Source organism: Urocitellus parryii, chromosome 5 (genome assembly GCF_045843805.1).
Source record: "Urocitellus parryii isolate mUroPar1 chromosome 5, mUroPar1.hap1, whole genome shotgun sequence".
Taxonomy (NCBI): Eukaryota; Metazoa; Chordata; class Mammalia; order Rodentia; family Sciuridae; genus Urocitellus; species Urocitellus parryii.
This window is the reverse complement of record NC_135535.1, coordinates 75,217,769-75,238,778: the sequence shown is the minus strand read 5'-3', so window position 1 is coordinate 75,238,778 and position 21,010 is coordinate 75,217,769. Positions and strand designations below refer to the sequence as shown.

Genomic DNA, 21,010 nt, shown 5'->3' with positions numbered 1-21,010 from the left:
GTGTCAACCCTAGGGGTTTATTACCCAACAAATTGTGGCAGATGGATGTTACTCATATTCAAGAGTTTGGAAAGTTATCTTTTGTTCATGTGTGTGTGGATACTTTCTCACATGTTATTTTTGCTACAGCCCGTACTGGAGAAGCTTATAAGGATATTGCCCAACATCTTTTTGCCTCCTTTGCATATATGGGATTACCTCTTCATATTAAGACAGACAATGCTCCTGCTTATATTTCAAAAACCTTTAAACACCTGTGTCAGACACTTAACATAGTTCATTCCACAGGCATCCCCTATAACCCACAAGGACAAGCCATAGTGGAAAGAGCTCATCAGACCTTAAAATCTCAAATTAATAAATTAAAAGAGGGGGAACTACATTATAGCTCTCCTCATCAAATTCTTCAACATGCTCTATTTGTCATTAATCATTTAAATGTAAATGATTCTAAATTAACTCCAATGCAACGTCATTGGTCTGAGCAAAAAGTAACTCAAAAACCTTTAGTTAAATGGAAAGATCTTCTTACTGGACAGTGGAAAGGACCTGATATTCTCTTAACATCAGGGAGAGGATATGCTTGTGTGTTTCCACAGGACGCTACTTCACCTTTGTGGATTCCAGATCGACTCATCAGACATTATGACTCACCCATATCGCAGGCGGAGGTTCCTCCCCAAGCCATACCCAAGGATGCCATCGACCCAGGATGAAGAACTTGCCGAGGACATGACTAATCTTCACCTTCATTCCCCTCGACAGGCACGAACAACATTGACATCAAAATTACCTTCCTGGGGTCAAATAAAACATCTGACCAGTCAGGCACAAAACTTGGTTGTTAGCCAAGGTGCCTCTGCCTCTCCTGAAAAAGTGTTTCTTGCTATGCTAGCACTCTTATCCTGTCAGGTATCACTGATTTCTGCTAATCAATCTTATTGGGCTTATTTTCCTGATCCTCCTCTTTTAAGAGTTACTGATTGGGGAAAACTTAATATTAAGGTGTTTACTGATAATCCTGATTTGTTAGGAGGGATTTCTGATTCCCTTATTCCTCATAAGATGTCCTATAATATTAATTTCAAGGGTTTAATAGAAGAAACTCCTATTTGCTTTGCTACTGATAATAAATTCATCCCTCAAGGATGTATGCCTATTAATTATAGACAATATTTTACTGATTGCCCTCCTGGCTTCCCAGACATGGATAATAAAAAGAGGAGCCTTTGGCTCCTTGAAATGGTTTCTTTAGGATATTATATAGTTAATGAAACCTATGTTAATAAGACATTACCTGAAGCCATTGATCCATGTGGATTAAAGAATAACAAAAAAGATTTTTATTGGAATAATATGATTGATCCTTGGGAAGAATTTCCTCATTGGTTTCAATGCGGATTTATGCAAAGGGCACAAGTCTTTCAGCCTAAGTCTTCAGATGTTAAGATCTATGATTGGTCTGCTTCTGCCCCTCATTTTGATTATAAAAATTATTTTAAGACTGAGTTTCAAAAATTTAATCATACTGAAGGAATGTATACAAGTTCTCCTATTCATAGATGGTTCTCACCTGGTTGGGTCACTCCCATATTTCAGAGTGAGCTCCCTAATGGAAAGGTTTCATACTTCCCAGATCTCTTTAGATTAATTGCAGCTACGAATATGGTTCTTTTAACCAGACCTGGTAAAACTCCAGAACCTTTCAATATTCGTGCTTGCATTAATGCTCCTCATGCTATCTTAGTAGGTAATAATAATACCTTGACAATTAATCGTAATAATAGTGTTTATTCTATTTCCTGTGATCAATGTATGTTAACTAATTGTATACATGCTAATCTTCCGAAAAACTATACTACTTTTATAATTATACATCAGCCTTCCTATGTAATGATTCCTGTCCTTCTTAATGATGATTGGTATGATGATGAAGGGTCACAAATTCTTAAAAAATTTAATGAATTAATTAGACCTAAGCGATTTGTTGCAACATTAATTTTAGGAATTACAGCATTGATAGGAATTATTACTTCTTTAGCTTTATCTACTACAGCTTTAGTTAAAGAAATTCATACTGCTCATCATGTTAATGATTTATCTCATAATGTTTCATTAGCATTGGCTATTCAAGAAAAAATAGATAAAAAATTGGAGGCTCGAGTTAATGCCTTAGAGGAAGCTTTATTATATGTAGGAAACCAGATTCAAAATATAAAAACTCAAATGACAACCAAATGTCATGCTAATTTCAAATGGATCTGTGTTACTCCCTTAGAATATAATCAAACTAAATATGGATGGAATCAAGTACAAACTCATTTATTAGGGATTTGGAATAAAACTGAAATAGGCCCCAATATACAAGATTTACAACAACAAGTAAAATATATAAGTAAGGCTTACTTATCTACTGACTCTACAGCTGACCTTGCAGCGGACTTATACAAAAATGTACAAAAAACTATTTCCAATAGTACTTGGTGGTCATATATGATTAATATTGGTTTTGGCTTTTTATTCATTGTTCTTGTTTGTCTCATTCTTCCAGTCCTCTTCAGACTTGTCTGGAAATCAATCAGAAGCATCTCCGTCCAAATCGAACACCTCAAATTAAAAAATAAAAAAGGGGGAAATGCTGCGCCCCTCCCCTGACTCAGGCAATGGCAAGGCCCTACTGAGGTGGATGGCGCAAGGCGTCCATCCTCTGGAGGAGCGCAGTATGTTTCTGGGAATGGGCTGGTTTGTTTTTGTATTCCTTTAATAAGTATAGTTGTGATTTCTCATATGACCATTAAGTATGAAGGAAAAATCATGACTTTCCCAATTAATGCAACTACTTCTAAAGCATAGATCTGTTTGCTCTAAATGCAATGATTCAGCTGTGGAGTGTAAATTGTTAATGTCTAATGAAAAACTCCCTGTATTCCTGTCAGGGAAGTTTTTGAGAAATTAAATTAAAATCTAGAGAAGATAGATTAGTGCTTAGTACTGGGCAACTTGTTCTTGTTTCTGTGCACAATGGTTTGTGCTCTTACTTTTGTTTGATTAAAAGTAATAACAAGTCAACCACTTGCCGTAACCATGGCACCGGTTCCAGTCAGTAAGTCAAGAAAAGAATAGTCAAGGTATAGGCCAATAGTTTGGGACATTTGTAACTATTATTAAAAGTTAACTAAGCAGAAACAGCTCAAAGCAAAACTCAACTGAAAGTACAAATGCTTGCTTATGCATAAGTCAAAATACATTCTTCTATTCTAATTGTAACTATGTAATATTTTGTTTCTTTGAATAATGATTACTGTTTTGTAACCACAAAATACTGTAAGCCTGCCAAAATGAAAAGTATATATGATCAACTTCACAAGTAAAGATTGGGATCAACACCTTCACTTTGGTGTCTGTGTTGTTTCTCCACCCCCTCTTTCGCCGACTCCTCACCATCCGTTCGTCTCCTGAGACCCCCTGTTGGAGCTGGTCTCCGACAAACCTCTAACACAAAAGTCCTTAAGAGCAATGGCAAGAGCAGAGATGCTTGCATTGTTCAGTCTTTAAATATGATGTTGTTTGCAGGTGTTTTGGGTTTGTTTATTTGTTTTTGTAGATGCCCTTTATGAATTTGAGAATTATCTATTTATAGTTTATTGAGAGCTTTTATCATGGATAAAATCATGAGAACTTGTATCATGGATTTAGTCAAATGTTGTTTCTGTGACTTCCATGTAGTTTTTCCCATTTATTAATATATATTAACTTGCTTTAAGATGGTAAACCACCTTGCATTCCTGAGATAAAAGCTGCTTGATCATGGTATATAATCTTACCCATATAGCTGTATTTGGTTTGCTAATAATTTTGTTGATGATTTCTGTGTCTATATTCATAAAGGAAATTGGTCTCAAATTTTCTTGTTGTATCTTTGTATGGCTTGGGTACCAGAGTAATACTGGGATTATAGAATGAGTTGGGAAAGTGTTTTTTTTTCTCTGATGGAATGATTGGAAAAAAATTGTGGAAGATTGATATTTTTCCTTCTATAAATATTTCATAGAATTCACTAGTGATGCCATTTGTACCTGGACTTTTCTTAGTGGCAAAACTTAATAATGAATTCATTTATTTTATTTTTTTAAATATTTATTTTTTAGTTGTAGTTGGGCCCAATACCTTTATTTTATTTATGTATTTTTATGTGGTGCTTAGGATCGAACCCAGGGCCCCACATGTGTTAGGCAAGCACTCCATCACTGAGCCACAATCCTAGCCCTCATTTTTTTTTTTTATTATTATGGTCTATTTTTTTCTCTGCTTGCTTTGGGTTGAGTTTGCCTGTCTTTTTCTAGTTTCTTAAAATACATTCTTAACCAAATGATTTGGTATGTTTCTTCTTTTCTGATATTGGCATTTAAAGCTGTATATTTCCCTCCTAGCACTGCTTAGAGGTCAACAGTGTTGGTCTGAGGTTTTGTTTAAACACCTTGAGCTACCAAATCTTTTGTGTACAAAACCTCACAGCAAGCCAGGGATGAGTAGATACTTGAGGATGTATCTGATCTTTCCTGAGTGTACACACAACTTTGCACATGTGTATAGCCTTCTGAACTACCAGAGGTATCTGGAAGTTTATCCAAGCCCATTATGACTATTTGTTTTTCAGATCTCTTTGTGAAATTTCCAAATGTTTGTGCTTGCTTCAATTAATATTATAGTCTCAAATAGCTGAAATATTGGGCAGTTTGACAGTTTGCCATTGAATTCATGATTGATTTTTACAAACCATAACACCTCTTAATAACATCACAGGCTGAGAACTAAGCCTTTAAAACAGGAACCTTTGGTTAACACTTAAACAACAGCATTGTCCTTTGGGAACTCAAATTAATAAATTATCTACTTGAAGTTGTATCACAGTTCCCTGATGCTGGTATTTTTTTTTTTTGAGTTTTTTAAGTCTCTCATTGTTTCATTTAAAGTAGAATATCTTACTGTATTTTCAGAGTTATTAATTTCATCTCCTTTGCTGTCTAATCTGCTGGTCATCCTATCCAGAGTATTTTTCATGTCTAGATAATTGATATCACCTATTCTTTATATCTTCTATATATTTAAATATTCTCAGCTTTCCTCTGTCTTCTTAAATGTAGAAAATATAGTGATGATAACTTATATAATGCTCTTATCTGTGAATTATATGTGTGTTATTTTTGGTTTATATCTAATAATTGATTTTGTTCCTCATTATGAATGACAATTTTCTGCTGGTTTTGTCTTCTTGGTAATTGTGTTTAGATTCTATATATATTGTAAACCTTTATCATTTTGCTTGTTGGAAATTTTGGTATTTGTAGAAATAATAAGTTTTAATCAGAGATTTTCTTCCTTCTGGGATTTTCAAGCTTATTTGCTAACTTTTAAACTTTGAGGACTTAAAAGACCTATCAAAGAACCCATAAGCCTTATTATATAGCTGATTTTGTCCCACTGCTGGGGTGATACCCTGCTGAATACTTTGTTGATTTTTCTTGCATTATGAGTTTGTCTATTCTGTTGGATGGGAGCATAGAATTTTTCTAGTCCTGCATAAACTCCTGGGATTATTCTATCTTCTTGTGTTGAGTGGTTCTTTTCCCAGCAGTGGGTAATTCTTTCACATGCATGTGCCGATCAGTGCTTAGCTGAAAATTTGAGAAGAATCTACTATGTATTTGGAGTTCTGTCTTTGAAGCACTCTCTTTTATGCTGTTCTAACCTGTGAACTCTATTCTCTTTAGTTTTCCTGGATCCCCAGCTTTGTTTCTAAAGAAAGGGAATCAGCTAGCTTTATGTCCCCCATCCGTGTCCTATGACTTGGATCCTCTCTACAGGATAATTATCTTGCTCCACCTTGTCTTATGTTTGAAAACTGTTGTCATATATATACACACATATACATATATACACAAACACATACACTTCATTATTTTTTGGTGGTCTAGGGGATCAAACCCAGGGTCTCAAGAATGCTAGGTAAATGTACCATTGAGGCATACCCCCAGCCTTGTCCCATATGTTTTGCCAATTTTTAAATTATGTCAGTTGGGAGGGTAAATCTCATCTCTCATTTCATTTTTGGAAGATGGAAATCCTGGAATTCATTCTTTCCCTAGGAGTCAAATTGATATTTTCTTTTTCTAGTATACTACAACCAAGTAGGATATATTCAAGTATACTGGGTTGGTTCAACATTCAAAAATCAACTGATGTATCCCCAGACTAGTGTATCCATGACAGAAGACAGTTTTATTTTTGAACTTGGAAATTTGATTGATTTCTTATTGTTCTTTATAAAAATCATACTCTGCATATTCTGAGCCCTGTTGTACCTTTTTGTTTGGTCAAAAATTCATTTTAATGCTTCTATTCCAGCTTTATTCTTCTTCTCTTTCTCAAACATGCTACAGATCTTGCATTTGAGATGCTTATGCCATTTCTCTGCTATGCCCTTCTTTACATGTCTAACTATTTTATATCTTCAGCTTATTTATTACTTCCATAGTAGGGATTCTCCTGATGAAACTATCTGAACCTTGACCTCCAATACAAGCTGTTCTGTTATCTGATCTCAAAGCATCCATAATTATCCTTTCTATTTCTTCTTTAGTTCTTATTCATCATTCTTATTATTAATTATTTATTGTGTGTCTTCACGAGAGTTTAAGCTCTCACTTTTCTACAACACAGTAGGCATACAATAAATGCTTGCTGAACACATGTAAAAGGTTTAATTAGATAATTTGTATGTTTTTGTCTATAATTTTATTCTTATAGGAAAAATATTAAAGAAATTGTACTGATTTGCCTTAATAAGACTTTTAGTTCTTGAGCATCATTTTTGTCATCTCTAGAATTAATATCAACATTGTCTCCAAATGCCACCTATTTGATTTTTCTAAAGCAAAAGAATCTCTTCTATTTACTATTGTAGATTTTCAATTTGGCTATAGGATAACACTGATCACTTTGTTATTTTTCCTTCCTCTTCTGTACTGTAAATTTCTTGTTGGTAATAACTATATGTTATATATTTTTCTTTTTTTTAAAAAGAAAGAGAATTTTTTAATATTTATTTTTGTAGTTTTCAGTGGACACAACACCTTTATTTTATTTATTTTTAATTTTTTTATATTTTTTTATTGGTTGCTCAAAACATTACAAAGCTCATGATATATCATCTTTCATACATTTGACTCAATTGGGTTATGAACTCCCATTTTTACCTCAAATACAAATTGCAGAATCACATCGGTTACACACTCACATTTTTACATAATGGCATATTAGTGACTGTTGTATTCTGCTACCTTTCCTATCCCCTATTATCCCCCCTCCCCTCCCCTCCCATCTTCCCTCTCTACCTCATCTGCTGTTGTTCATTTCTCTCCTTTGTTTCCTCCCCTTTCCCCTCACAACCTCTTCTATGCAATTTTGTGTAACATTGAGGGTCTCCTACCATTTCCATATGCTTTCCCTTCTCTCTCCCTTTCTCTCCCCCCACTTGTCTTTGTTTAATGTTAATCTTTTTCTCATGATCTTCCTCCCTGTTCTGTTCTTAGTTGCTCTCTTTATATCAAAAAAGACATTTGGCATTTGTTTTTTAAGGATTGGCTAGCTTCGCTTAGCATAATCTGCACTAATGCCATCCATTTCCCTGCAAATTCTATGATTTTGTCATTTTTTATTGCTGCGTAGTACTCCATTGTGTATAGATGCCAATTTTTTTTTATCCATTCATCTATTGAAGGGCATCTGGGTTGGTTCCACAGTCTAGCTATTGTGAATTGTGCTGCTATGATCATTGATATGGCAGTATCCGTATAGTACGCTCTTTTAAGATCCTCAGGGAATAGTCCGAGGAGGGCGATAGCTGGGTCAAATGGTGGTTCCATTCCCAGCTTTCCCAGGTATCTCCATACTGGTTTCCAAATAGGCCTTACCAATTTGCAGTCCCACCAGCAGTGTACAAGTGTACCCTTTTCCCCACATCCTCGCCAATACTTATTGTTGTCTGACTTCATAATGGCTGCCAATCTTACTGGAGTGAGATGGTATCTTAGGGTGGTTTTGATTTGCATTTCTCTGACTGCTAGAGATGGTGAGCATTTTTTCATGTACTTGTTGATTGATTGTATGTCCTCCTCTGTGAAGTGTCTGTTCAGGTCCTTGGCCCATTTGTTGATTGGGTTATTTGTTATCTTATTGTTTAATTTTTTGAGTTTCATTTTGTTGCATATGGATTTCCAATTTTCCCAGCACCATTTGTTGAAAATGCTATCCTTCCTCCATTGCATGCTTTTAGCCACTTTATCAAATATAAGAAAGTTGTAATTTTGTGGATTGGTCTCTGTGTCCTCTATTCTGTACCATTGGTCCACCTGCCTGTTTTGTTACCAGTACCATGCTGTTTTTGTTACTATTTTGTTACTATTGCTTTGTAGTACAGTTTGAACTCTGGTATCGCTATACCTCCAGATTCACACTTCCTGCTTAGAATTGCTTTTGCTATTCTGGGTCTTTTGTTTTTCCATATGAATTTCATGATTGCTTTATCTATTTGTACAAGAAATGCCTTTGGGATTTTAATTGGCATCACATTAAACCTGTAGAGAACTTTTGGTAATATCGCCATTTTGATGATGTTAGTTCTGCCTATCCATGAACAGGGTATATTTTTCCATCTTCTAAGATCTTCTTCTATCTCTCTCTTTAGGGTTCTGTAGTTTTCATTGTATAAATCTTTCACCTCTTTTGTTAGGTTGATTCCCAAGTATCTTATTTTCTTTGAGGATATTGTGAATGGAGTGGATTTCCTCATTTCCATTTCAGAAGTTTTGTTGCTGATATACAGGAATGCCTTTGATTTATGCATGTTGATTTTATATCCTGCCACTTTGCTGAATTCATTTATTAACGCTAGCAGTTTCTTTGTTGACCCTTTTGGGTCTGTTAAATATATTATCATGTCATCCACAAATAGCGATAATTTAAGTTCTTCTTTTCCTATTTTTATGCCTTTAATTTCTTTTGTCTGTCTAATTGCTCTGGCTAGTATTTCAAGAACTAAATTGAATAGAAGTGGTGATAGAGGGCATCCCTGTCTTGATCCAGATTTTAGAGGGAATGCCTTCAGTTTTTCTCCATTTAGGATGATGCTAGCCTGAGGTTTAGCATATATAGCTTTTACAATGTTGAGGTAAGTTCCTGTTATCCCTAGTTTTTCTAGTGTTTTGAACATAAAGGGATGCTGTACTTTGTCAAATGCTTTTTCTGCATCTCTCGAGATGATCATATGGTTCTTGTCTTTAAGTCTATTGATGTGGTGAATAGTATTTATTGATTTCTGTATATTGAACCAGCCTTGCATCCCAGGGATGAATCCTACGTGATCATGGTGCACAATTTTTTTTGATATGTTTTTGTATTCGATTCGCCAGGATTTTATTGAGAATTTTTGCATCCAAGTTCACTAGAGATATTAGTCTGTAGTTTTCTTTCTTTGCAGTGTCTTTGTCTAGTTTCGGGATCAGGGTGATGTTGGCCTCATAGAATGAATTTGGAAGAGCTCCTTCTTTTTCTATTTCTTGAAATAGCTTGAAAAGTATTGGTATTAATTCTTCTTTGAAGGTTTTGTAGAACTCTGCTGTATACCCATCCGGTCCAGGGCTTTTCTTGGTTGGTAGTCTTTTGATGGCTTCTTCAATTTCTTCCTTTGTTATTGGTCTGTTTAAATAGTGTGTGTCTTCCTGACTCAATCTGGGCAGATCGTATGACTTAAGAAATTTATCGATATCTTCACTATCTTCTATTTTATTGGAACATAGGGTTTCAAAATACTTTCTAAGTATCTTCTGTATTTCTGTAGTGTCTGTTGTGATATTACCTTTTTCATCCCGTATGTTAGTAATTTGAGTTCTCTCTCTTCTTCTCTTCATTAGCATGGCTAAGGGCCTGTCAATCTTATTTATTTTTTCAAAGAACCAACTTTTAGTTTTTTCAAATTTTTCAATGGTTTTTATTTTGTTTCAATTTCGTCTCTAATTTTAATTATTTCTTGACTTCTACTACATTTGCTGTTGTTTTGCTCTTCCTTTTCTAGGTTTTTGATGTGTAGTGTGAGTTCATTTATTTGTTGGTTTTTTCTTTTTTTGAGGAAAGAACTCCAAGAAATGAATTTCCCTCTTAAAACTGCTTTCATTGTGTCCCATAGATTCCGGTATGTTGTGTCTGTATTGTCATTTGTCTCTAAGAATTTTTTTTATCTCCTCCTTTATGTCTTCTGTAACCCATTGATCATTCAGTAACATATTGTTCATTTTCCATGTGATGTAGGATTTTTCCTTCCTTCTTTTATCATTGATTTCCAGTTTCATTCCATTATGATCAGATATGGTGCATGGTATTATCTCCACGCCTTTATATTTACTAAGAGTTGCCCTATGGCATAATATATGGTCTATCTTTGAGTAGGATCCATGTGCTGCTGAGAAGAACGTGTATCCACTTGTTTATGGTTGATATATTCTATATATGTCGGTTAAGTGTAGGTTATTGATTGTGCTATTGAGTTTTATAGTTTCTTTATTCAGCTTTTGTCTAGAGGATCTGTCTAATGGTGAGAGTGGTGTGTTGAAGTCACCCATAATTATTGTGTTGTAGTCTATTTGACTCTTGAATTTGAGGAGAGTTTGTTTTATGAACGTTGCAGCTCCATTGTTTGGTACATACAAATTGATAATTGTTATGTCTTGATGGTGGATGGTTCCTTTTAACAGTATATAGTGTCCTTCTTTATCCCTTTTTATTAACTTAGGTTTGAAGTTGATTTTATTTGTTATGAGTATGGCCACTCCTGCTTGCTTCCAAGGGCCATGTGAGTGGTATGATTTTTCCCAACCTTTTACCTTCAGCCTGTGTATGTCTTTTCCTATCATATGAGTCTCCTGAAGGCAGCATATTGTTGGATTTGTTTTTTTGATCCGGGTTACTAGCCTATGTCTCTTGATTGGTGAGTTTAGGCCATTAACATTTAAGGTTACAATTGAAATATGGTTTGTACTTCCAGTCATGTTTATTTATTTATTTATTTTAGTTTGGCTAGTTTTTACTTTTTGGTTATTTTACTCCCCCTTTACTGAGATACCTCCTGCTGTTAGTTTTGGGCACTATTTTTCAATTCCTCTTCTTGTAGTATTTTGCTCAAAATGCTTTGCAGTGCTAGTTTTCTGGCTGTGAATTCTTTTAGCTTTTGTTTATCGTGAAAGATTTTAATTTCATTGTCAAATTTGAAGCTGCATTTTGCTGGATACAGTATTCTTGGTTGGAAACCATTATTTTTCAGCATTTGAAATACATTGTTCCAGGATCTTCTCGCTTTCAAAGTCTGCGATGAAATATCTGTCGTTAACCTAATTGGTTTACCCCTGAATGTAATCTCCCTCCTTTCCCTTGTAGCTTTTAATATTCTCTCCTTGTTCTGTATGTTGGCTATCTTCATAATTATATGTCTTGGAGTTGGTCTATTACGGTTTTGAATGTTTGGGGTCCTGTAGGCTTCCAGGATTTGGCAATCCATTCCATCTTTCATCTCTGGAATGTTTTCTAGAATAATTTCATTTAATAGGTTGTCCATTCCTTTGGTTTTATTCTCTATGCCTTCTTCTATCCCGATGACTCTCAAATTTGTTTTTTTTTATGACATCCCATATCTCTTGAGTAGATTGCTCGTGGGATTTAAGCATCTTTTCTGTGTTGGCTATACTCTTTTCAAGTTGATAAACTTTGTCTTCATTATCTGATGTTCTGACTTCTACTTGATCTAGTCTATTTGTAATATTCTTGTTTGAGCTTTTAATTTGGTTTATAGTTTCCTGCATTTCTAGGATTACTGTTTGATTTTTTTAAGATCTCTATCTGCTGGTAAAGCTCGTTCTTTGCCATTTGAATTTGTTTGTATAATTCATTTTCAAAATATACTTTTATTTCTTGGACTTGCTGTCTCATGTTTTCTCTAATATTCCTTTCCATCTGAGTTAGGTATGCCTTGAGTTCTTTCCCTATCCATGTTTCTGATGCTTCAAGGTCCTCCTGTAGATTTAAGTTGTCCTGCATTGTTTGTATTCCTTTTTTCCCTTGTTTTTTTCATGATGTTCATGCTACTTTCCAGCTCTATTTGATTGCTTTGTTTCTGCTCTCTTCTATAAATTTGTTTTGTTTTTTTGTATCTCTGTTGTCTCTCCTTTGTGTTGGTAGACTATGCCTGCTAAAGTGGATTTTGCTGGGAAGGAATTCTGATGGCCAAGCTCCAGTGACATCACCTCTCTGCTATGGCGGGCCCCAGGCTCCTTTCCAGGTTGTCCGAATGGGGGGGTGGGACTGGACTGTATCTGGTTGGTTTCAGCTCCCGGATGCAGGCGGCCAGGCGGTCTCTAGCCTCCCAGTTGCGCGGTCTGTCTCCGGTGGGAGTGCAGTCTCCAGCCGCCCCATCGCAGCGGCAACAGGCGGGCTGTAGCTGGTTGGCGTGCGATCTCTAGCCGCCCAGTCCTGTGGTTGGTCGCCGGCAGGCGTGCGGTCTCCAGCCGCTCAGTCACAGGGGCAATGGGCCGGCTGTCACTGGTGGGCGGGCTATCTCTAGCCGCCCAGTCACAGGGGCAATGGGCCGGCTGTCACCGGCAGCTGGGCGGTCTCCAGCTGCCCAGTCGCACCGGCAGCTTACGGGCGATTGGTCCCCGGCGGGTGTGCGGTTTCCAGCTGCTCAGTCGCCGGGGCAATGGGCTGGCTTTCGCTGGTGGGCGGGCAATCTCTAGCCGCCCAGTCTCGCAGTAGGTCGCCTGCGGGGGGCGGACTCCAGCCACCCAGTCGCGTGGGCAGCGGGTGGAGTTTCGCCCGTGTGCGTGTGTTCTCCAGCAGCCCAGTCATGAGGGCCTGGCCTCTAATCCCCTGGTTTCTCCTGCTAGTCCTGGTTTCTCCTGCTAGACCAGATTTCCCCTGAGTGATGCCTCTCGGCAGTTTGTTGGGCATGGAGGGTGGCTATTGAGAACCCGGGCACTCTATTGTTTTGATTTTTTCGCTTGCCCCTCCCCCTGCGCTGGCAATACAGGTTTAGTTTTCCCTGCTGATGGGAGGGGGAGTTGAAGGTCGGGTGTCTCTAGTTTTCCCTGCGTCTTTATGCAGGCTTGCTCTGATAATCCCTCCCCCGGAGAGCCTAGGAGAGATTTTATGCGAATTCCCCGCTGTATGGAAGATGAGCTGAGTAACAGGCACCTGTTTTATTGTTGCAATCTGTCGGAGAGTGGCGGTGGTTACTTCAGCTCTCCAAGATGGTGGCCGCTGGTTTCCTTGGTGGAGTTTCTGTTGTGGGGGATAGAACTGTACAGCTTCCTTCCCTGTCTGAAATCCTGAACTCAACTCGGGGCTCCGTTAGTGCTCAGGCGGCAGGATTCCACAGAATCTGCAGCAAAGTTTCTCCCTGCTTGCTGGTCGCTTCTCGGCGGCTCCCTGCTGTCTGTAGCCGCGGGGTGGGCCGTGCAGATCAGTCAGCCCAGATCTCCGTTCGCACAGTTGGCTCGTGTATGAGACTCAATTACCGGACCTCAGTGCTGGAAATCCTTCCTCTAGGTTTCGGTGCACCCCCATTTTGCTGTAAGTTCCTAATAAGATAGTTTTTTGTCTTTCTACTCGTTATTCACCCGCGCAGTGGTGCGGTACACCGGGTGTGATGCACTCTATTTGCGGCCATCTTGGGAATCCTTTATTTTATTTTTATGTGGTGCTGAGGATCGAACCCAGCAACCTGCGCATGCCAGGCGAACGCGCTACAGCTTGAGGCACATCCCCAGCCCTGTTATATGTTTTTTTATTGTCCAGATCTTTTAGTGAATATTTCCTCTAAGCATGCTTATAATACCTTTAAAAATGATAATGTACATTTATAGTGTGCTTTATAACTTAGGAGGTCTTTTTCCTTTGTTCTCTCATTTAGAGTAGTAGATATTTCTCTGGTACAAATGGTGAATATTATTACTATGTATTGTGTCCTTTAGAATAAAATATTATTCTGACTAAAACATCAATAAGATGATCCATATTGATAAATAGTATAGAACCATAGCTATGGGCATTTATTGGCGAAACTTTAATTTCCTTCTCTTAATAACAGAATTATTTTATTTCTCTCTACCCCAACATATGGCTTGGTGCCTGGGAGCACAGCTGCTGTCCATTAAATATTTACCTTAAAATAAAATTGGAAATCTGAGTTTTATCAGTCTATATGTTTCTTTTTAAAATTTCTTTGGTATGTCTAACTTCTGGAACAGCCCAATTCAAAATAAATTTGTAGTCACTGGCAATCAAATTTAAAAACTTCTCTTTTCCTAGTTGTTTCCTATCTTAGCTTTGATTCTTTTATACAAGTTGAACTTAACCTAGAATTAATATATCTATATTAGAAAAGAGCTTATAGTTTATATAATATTCTTTTTTTAATTATTATTAGTTGTTCAAAACATTACATAGGCCCCTCCCCCAGTGCCTGCAAGCTAGGCGAACCTGCAACCCACGGGCGGGTCAGGTCCAGCAACCTGCCGAGTGAGAGAACAGCTACGAACGCCTGCAGGGAACGTGGACAGGACCCACAAGTAGGACAGGGCCGGCGGCTTGCTGAAGGGCAGGCCCGTCCCCTCCCCCAGTGTCTACAAGGTAGGCGGGGCTGTGACCACTGGCAGATTGGGCCGAGCGGCCTGCTGAGGGGTGGAACCGGCCCCTCCCCCAGTGCCTGCAAGCTAAGCGAACCTTCGACCCATCGGGAGGTCAGGCCCAGCAACCTGCGGAGTGACAGAGGTGCCCCTTGTGCCTGCTGGGTAGGTGGGCCTTTGACTGACCAGAAGAGCAGACCTAGGGCCTGCCAGCGTAACAGACGGATCACACAAATTGGAGGAGGATCACAGCCACTACCTGCCCTGCAAGGTGATCTTTCAACCATACAAGAGCAATATAAATAAATAGAGGGAAAATTTCAAAAACACAACAGTTTCACCAAGCAGAAAGAAACGCCAGCAGTATGAAAAGACAAGGAAAGAAAGGACCACAGGCAATGCAGGTCAACTCAACTTTAGAAGAGGTAATAGGTGCAACAGTTGGAATGTCAGATAGAGAGGTCAGGATATACATGCTTCAGATGATCTGGACTCTCAAGGAAGACATGAGACAGCAAAATCAGATAATGAAAGACCACATTGACAAACAAATCCAGGAAGTAAAAGATCAATTTCACAGGGAGATAGAGGTAATAAAAAACAAACAAATAGAAATCCTAGAAATGCAGGAAACAATAAACCAACTTAAAAACTCAATTGAGAATACTACCAGCAGAGTAGATCACCTAGAAGAGAGAACATCAGACAATGAAGACAAAGTATTTCAACTGGAAAAGAACATAGACAGCTCAGCAAGTCTGCTAAGAAACCATGAGCAGAACATCCAAGAACTATGGGATAATATCAAAAGACCAAACTTAAGAGTCATTGGGATACAGGAAGGCACAGAGCTCCAAACCAAAAGAATAAACAATCTGTTCGGTGAAATAATAAGAGAAAACTTCCCAGACTTGAAGAATGAGACAGAACCCCAAATCTTAGAAGCCTACAGGACGCCGAATGTGCAAAATCATAAGAGATCCACACCTAGACACATTATAATGAAGATGTCCAACATACAGAATAAGGAGAGAATTTTAAAAGCTACAAGAGAAAGGAAGCAGATTACATTTAGGGGTAAACCAATCAGGATAACAGCTGATCTCTCAACACAGACTCTAAAAGCTAGAAGATCCTGGAATAACATATTTCAAACGCTAAAAGAAAATGGGTTCCAACCAAGAATCGTGTATCCGGCGAAATTAAGCTTCAGGATGGAAGATGAAATTAAAACATTCCATGATAAACAAAAGTTAAAAGAATTTGCAGCTAGAAAACCATCTCTTCAAAAAATCCTTGGCAAAACACTACAGGAAGAGGCAATGGAAAACAATAATGAAAACCAACAGTGGGAGGTAGGACAGTAAAGGGGGGAAAACAAATCAGGTTTAATAGCATTAATAAACAAATATGGCTGGAAGAACAAACCATATCTCAATAATAACCCTAAATGTTAATGGCTTAAACTCACCAATTAAGAGACACAGGCTTGTAGAATGGATCACAAAACAAGACCCAACAATATGCTGCCTACAGGAGACGCATCTGATAGGAAAAGATATTCATAGACTGAAGGTGAAAGGTTGGGAAAAATCATACCACTCATATGGACTGCGGAAACAAGCAGGAGTGTCCATACTCATATCCAATAAAATAGATTTCAAGCCAAAGTTAATCAAAAGGGATAAAGAAGGACACTTCATACTGCTCAAGGGAACCATACACCAAGACATAACAATCATAAATATATATGCCCCAAATAATGGTGCAGCTGTGTTCATCAAGCAAATTCTTCTCAAGTTCAAGAGTGTAATAGACCACCATACAATAATCATGGGAGACTTCAACTCACCTCTCTCACCACTCGACAGATCTACCAAACAAAAGTTAAATAAGGAAACTATAGAACTCAACAACACAATCAACAACCTAGACTTAATTGACATATATAGACTATACCACCCAACATCAAGTAGTTACACTTTTTTCTCAGCAGCACATGGAACCTTCTCAAAAATAGACCATATTTTATGTCACAGGGCAACTCTTAGACAATATAAAGGGGTAGAGATAATACCATGCATCTTATCTGATCATAATGGAATGAAACTGAAAATCAATGATAAAAGAAGGAAGGAAAAATCAAGCATCACTTGGAGAATGAACAATAGGTTGCTGAATGATCAATGGGTTTTAGAAGACATCAAGGAGGAAATTAAAAACTTCCTAGAGTCAAATGAAAACACAGACACAACATATCGGAATCTATGGGACACATTGAAAGCAGTTCTAAGAGGAAAATTCATTGCTTGGAGTTCATTCCTCAAAAAAAGAAAAAACCAACAAATAAATGATCTCATACTTCATCTCAAAATCCTAGAAAAAGAAGAGCAAAACAATAGCAAAAGAAGTAGAAGGCAAGAAATAATTAAAATCAGAGCTGAAATTAATGAAATTGAAACAAAAGAAACAATTGAAAAAATTGACAAAACTAAAAGTTGGTTCTTTGAAAAAATAAATAAAATTGACAGACCCTTAGCCATGCTAACGAAGAGAAGAAGAGAGAGAACCCAAATTACTAGCATACGGGATGAAAAAGGCAATATCACAACAGACACTTCAGAAATACAGAAGATAATTAGAAATTATTTTGAATCCTTATACTCCAATAAAAAAGAGGATAGTGAAGGCATAAATAAATTCCTTAAGTCTTTTGATCTGCCCAGATTGAGTCAGGAGGATATAGACAACCTAAACAGACCAATAACAATAGAGGAAATAGAAGAAACCATCAAAAGATTACCAACTAAGAAAAGCCCAGGACCGGATGGGTGTACAGCAGAGTTTTACAAAACCTTTAAAGAGGAACTAACACCAATACTTTTCAAGCTATTTCAGGAAATAGAAAAAGACTGAAAACTTCCAAATTCATTCTACGAAGCCAACATCACCCTGATTCCGAAACCAGACAAAGACACTTCAAAGAAAGAAAACTACAGACCAATATCTCTAATGAACCTTGACGCAAAAATCCTCAATAAAATTCTGGCGAATCGGATTCAAATACATATCAAAAAAATTATACACCATGATCAAGTAGGATTCATCCATGGGATGCAAGGCTGGTTCAATATACGGAAATCAATTAATGTTATTCACCACATCAATAGACTTAAAAATAAGAACCATATGATCATCTCGATAGATGCAGAAAAAGCATTCGACAAAGTACAGCATCCCTTTATGTTCAAAACACTAGAAAAATTAGGGATAACTGGATCATACCTCAACATTGTAAAAGCAATCTATGATAAGCCACAGGCCAGCATCATTCTGAATGGAGAAAAATTGAAGGCATTCCCTCTAAGATCTGGTACAAGACAGGGATGCCCTCTCTCACCACTTCTGTTCAACATAGTCCTTGAAACACTGGCCAGAGCAATTAGACAGACAAAAGAAATTAAAGGCATAAAAATAGGAAAAGAAGAACTTAAATTATCACTATTTGCAGATGATATGATTCTATACATAGCAGACCCAAAAGGGTCTACAAAGAAGCTATTAGAGCTAATAAATGAATTCAGCAAAGTGGCAGGATATAAGATCAACACGCATAAATCAAAGGCATTCCTGTATATCAGCGACAAACCCTCTGAAACGGAAATGAGGACAACTACTCCATTCACAATATCCCCCCAAAAAATAAAATACTTGGGAATCAACCTAACAAAAGAGGTGAAAGATTTATACAATGAAAATTACAGAACCTTAAAGAAAGATATAGAAGAAGACCTTAGAAGATGGAAAAATATACCCTGCTCATGGATAGGCAGAACTAACATCATCAAAATGGCGATATTACCAAAAGTTCTCTATAAGTTCAATGCAATGCCAATCAAAATCCCAACAGCATTTCTTGTAGAAATAGATAAAAGAATCATGAAGTTCATATGGAATAATAAAAGACCCAGAATAGCAAAAACAATTCTAAGCAGGAAGTGTGAATCAGGCAGTATAGCGATACCAGACTTCAAACTATACTACAGAGCAATAGTAACAAAAACAGCATGGTACTGGTACCAAAACAGGCGGGTGGACCAATGGTACAGAATAGAGGACACAGTAACCAATCCACAAAACTACAACTATCTTATATTTGATAAAGGGGCTAAAAGCATGCAATGGAGGAAGGATAGCATCTTCAACAAATGGTGCTGGGAAAATGGAAATCCATCTGCATCAAAATGAATCTGAATCCCTATCTCTCGCCATGCACAAAAGTTAACTCAAAATGGATCAAGGAGCTTGATATTAAATCAGAGACACGGCATCTGATAGAAGAAAAAGTTGGCTATGATCTACATACTGTGGGATCAGGCTCCAAATTCCTCAATAGTACACCCATAGCACAAGAGTTAACAACTAGAATCAACAAATGGGACTTACTCAAACTAAAAAGTTTTTTCTCAGCAAAAGAAACAATAAGAGAGATAAACAGGGAGCCTACATCCTGGGAACAAATCTTTACTCCACACACTTCAGATAGAGCCCTAATAACCAGAATATATAAAGAACTCAAAAAATTAGACAATAAGATAACAAATAACCCAATCAATAAATGGGCAAAGGACCTGAACAGACACTTCTCAGATGAGGACATACAATCAATCAATAAGTACATGAAAAAATGCTCACCATCGCTAGCAGTCAGAGAAATGCAAATCAGAACCACCCTAAGATACCATCTCACTCCAGTAAGATTGGCAGCCATTAGGAAGTCAAACAACAATAAGTGCTGGAGAGGATGCGGGGGAAAAGGGCACTCTTGTTCATTGCTGGTGGGACTGCAAACTGGTGCAGCCAATTTGGAAAGCAGTATGGAGATTTCTTGGAAAGCTGGGAATGGAACCACCATTTGACCCAGCTATTCCCCTTCTCGGTCTATTCCCCAAAGACCTAATAAGAGCATGCTACAGGGACACTGCTACATCGATGTTCATAGCAGCACAATTCATGATAGCAAGATTGTGGAATCAGCCTAGATGCCCTTCAATAGATGAATGGATAAAAAAATGTGGCATTTATACACAATGGAGTATTACTCTGCATTAAAAAATGACAAAATCATAGAATTTGGAGGGAAATGGATGGCATTAGAGCAGATTATGCTAAGTGAAGCTAGTCAATCTTTAAAAAACAAATACCAAATGACTCCTTTGATATAAGGGGTGTAAACAAGGACAGGGTAGGGACGAAGAGCTTGTGACGAAGATTTACATTAACAGGGTTGAGAGGTGGGAGGGAAAGGAAGTGAGAAGGGAAATCGCATGGTAATGGAAGGCGATCCTCAGGGTTATACAAAATGACATATAAGAGGAAAGGAGGGGTAAGACAAGATAATACAAATGGAAGAAATGATTTACAGTAGAAGGGGTAGAGAGAGAAAAGGGGAGGGGAGGGGAGGGGAGGGGAGGGGGGATAGTAGAGAATAGGACAGACAGCAGAATACATCAGACACTAGAAAGGCAATATGTCAATCAATGGAAGGGTAACTGATGTGATACAGCAATCTGTATACGGGGTAAAATTGGGAGTTCATAACCCACTTGAATCAAACTGTGAAATATGATGTATTAAGAACTATGTAATGGTTTGAATGACCATCAATAAAAAAAATAAAAATAAAAAAAAAAAAAAAAAAAACATTACATAGTTCTTGACATATCATATTTCATACATTTGATTCAAGTGGGTTATGAACTCCCATTTTTACCCCTTATACAGAATCACATTGGTTACACATCCACGTTTTTACATATTGCCTTACTAGTGTCTGTTGATTGATTTTCATTTAATTCACCTTATCTCTTTGCTTTATTACTTATATGCACATTCATACCTATATCTTCGTTAGGAAATTTATAGTTGTTTTTGTATACTTGTTAGGTTGAGAAATATCTGGTATAATGTCCTCATAACTTTGTGATTTTATGGTTTTACATGGGATGACTTTTCTACACATGCCTTCTAATTATCTTTCTCTGGTTAAATGGAGAGCAGCAGTGACATATTCTGGTTGCCTATGTTATTTGCTAGAATTTATTATAGAAGAACCACTACATATAGGTCATTCATAATTTCTTTCGCTAATATAAAAATAAATTGAGCTATGCACTCACTTTTCATGTTGAAATACAAAACTGAGCATAGATTAATTTTACACAATAAAAGATCGTTAGAGTCATTAGGAGAGCACATTTGATGAATTTCCATCTGAAAGA

General features: G+C 37.3%; 1 protein-coding gene across 1 annotated transcript in view; it reads left to right on the top strand.

Annotated features, from left to right (window-relative positions):
- Positions 1–21,010, top strand: part of Redic1 (regulator of DNA class I crossover intermediates 1) — a 91,268-nt gene that overhangs the window by 54,969 nt on the left and 15,289 nt on the right. The gene's annotated exons all lie outside the window — the stretch shown is intronic.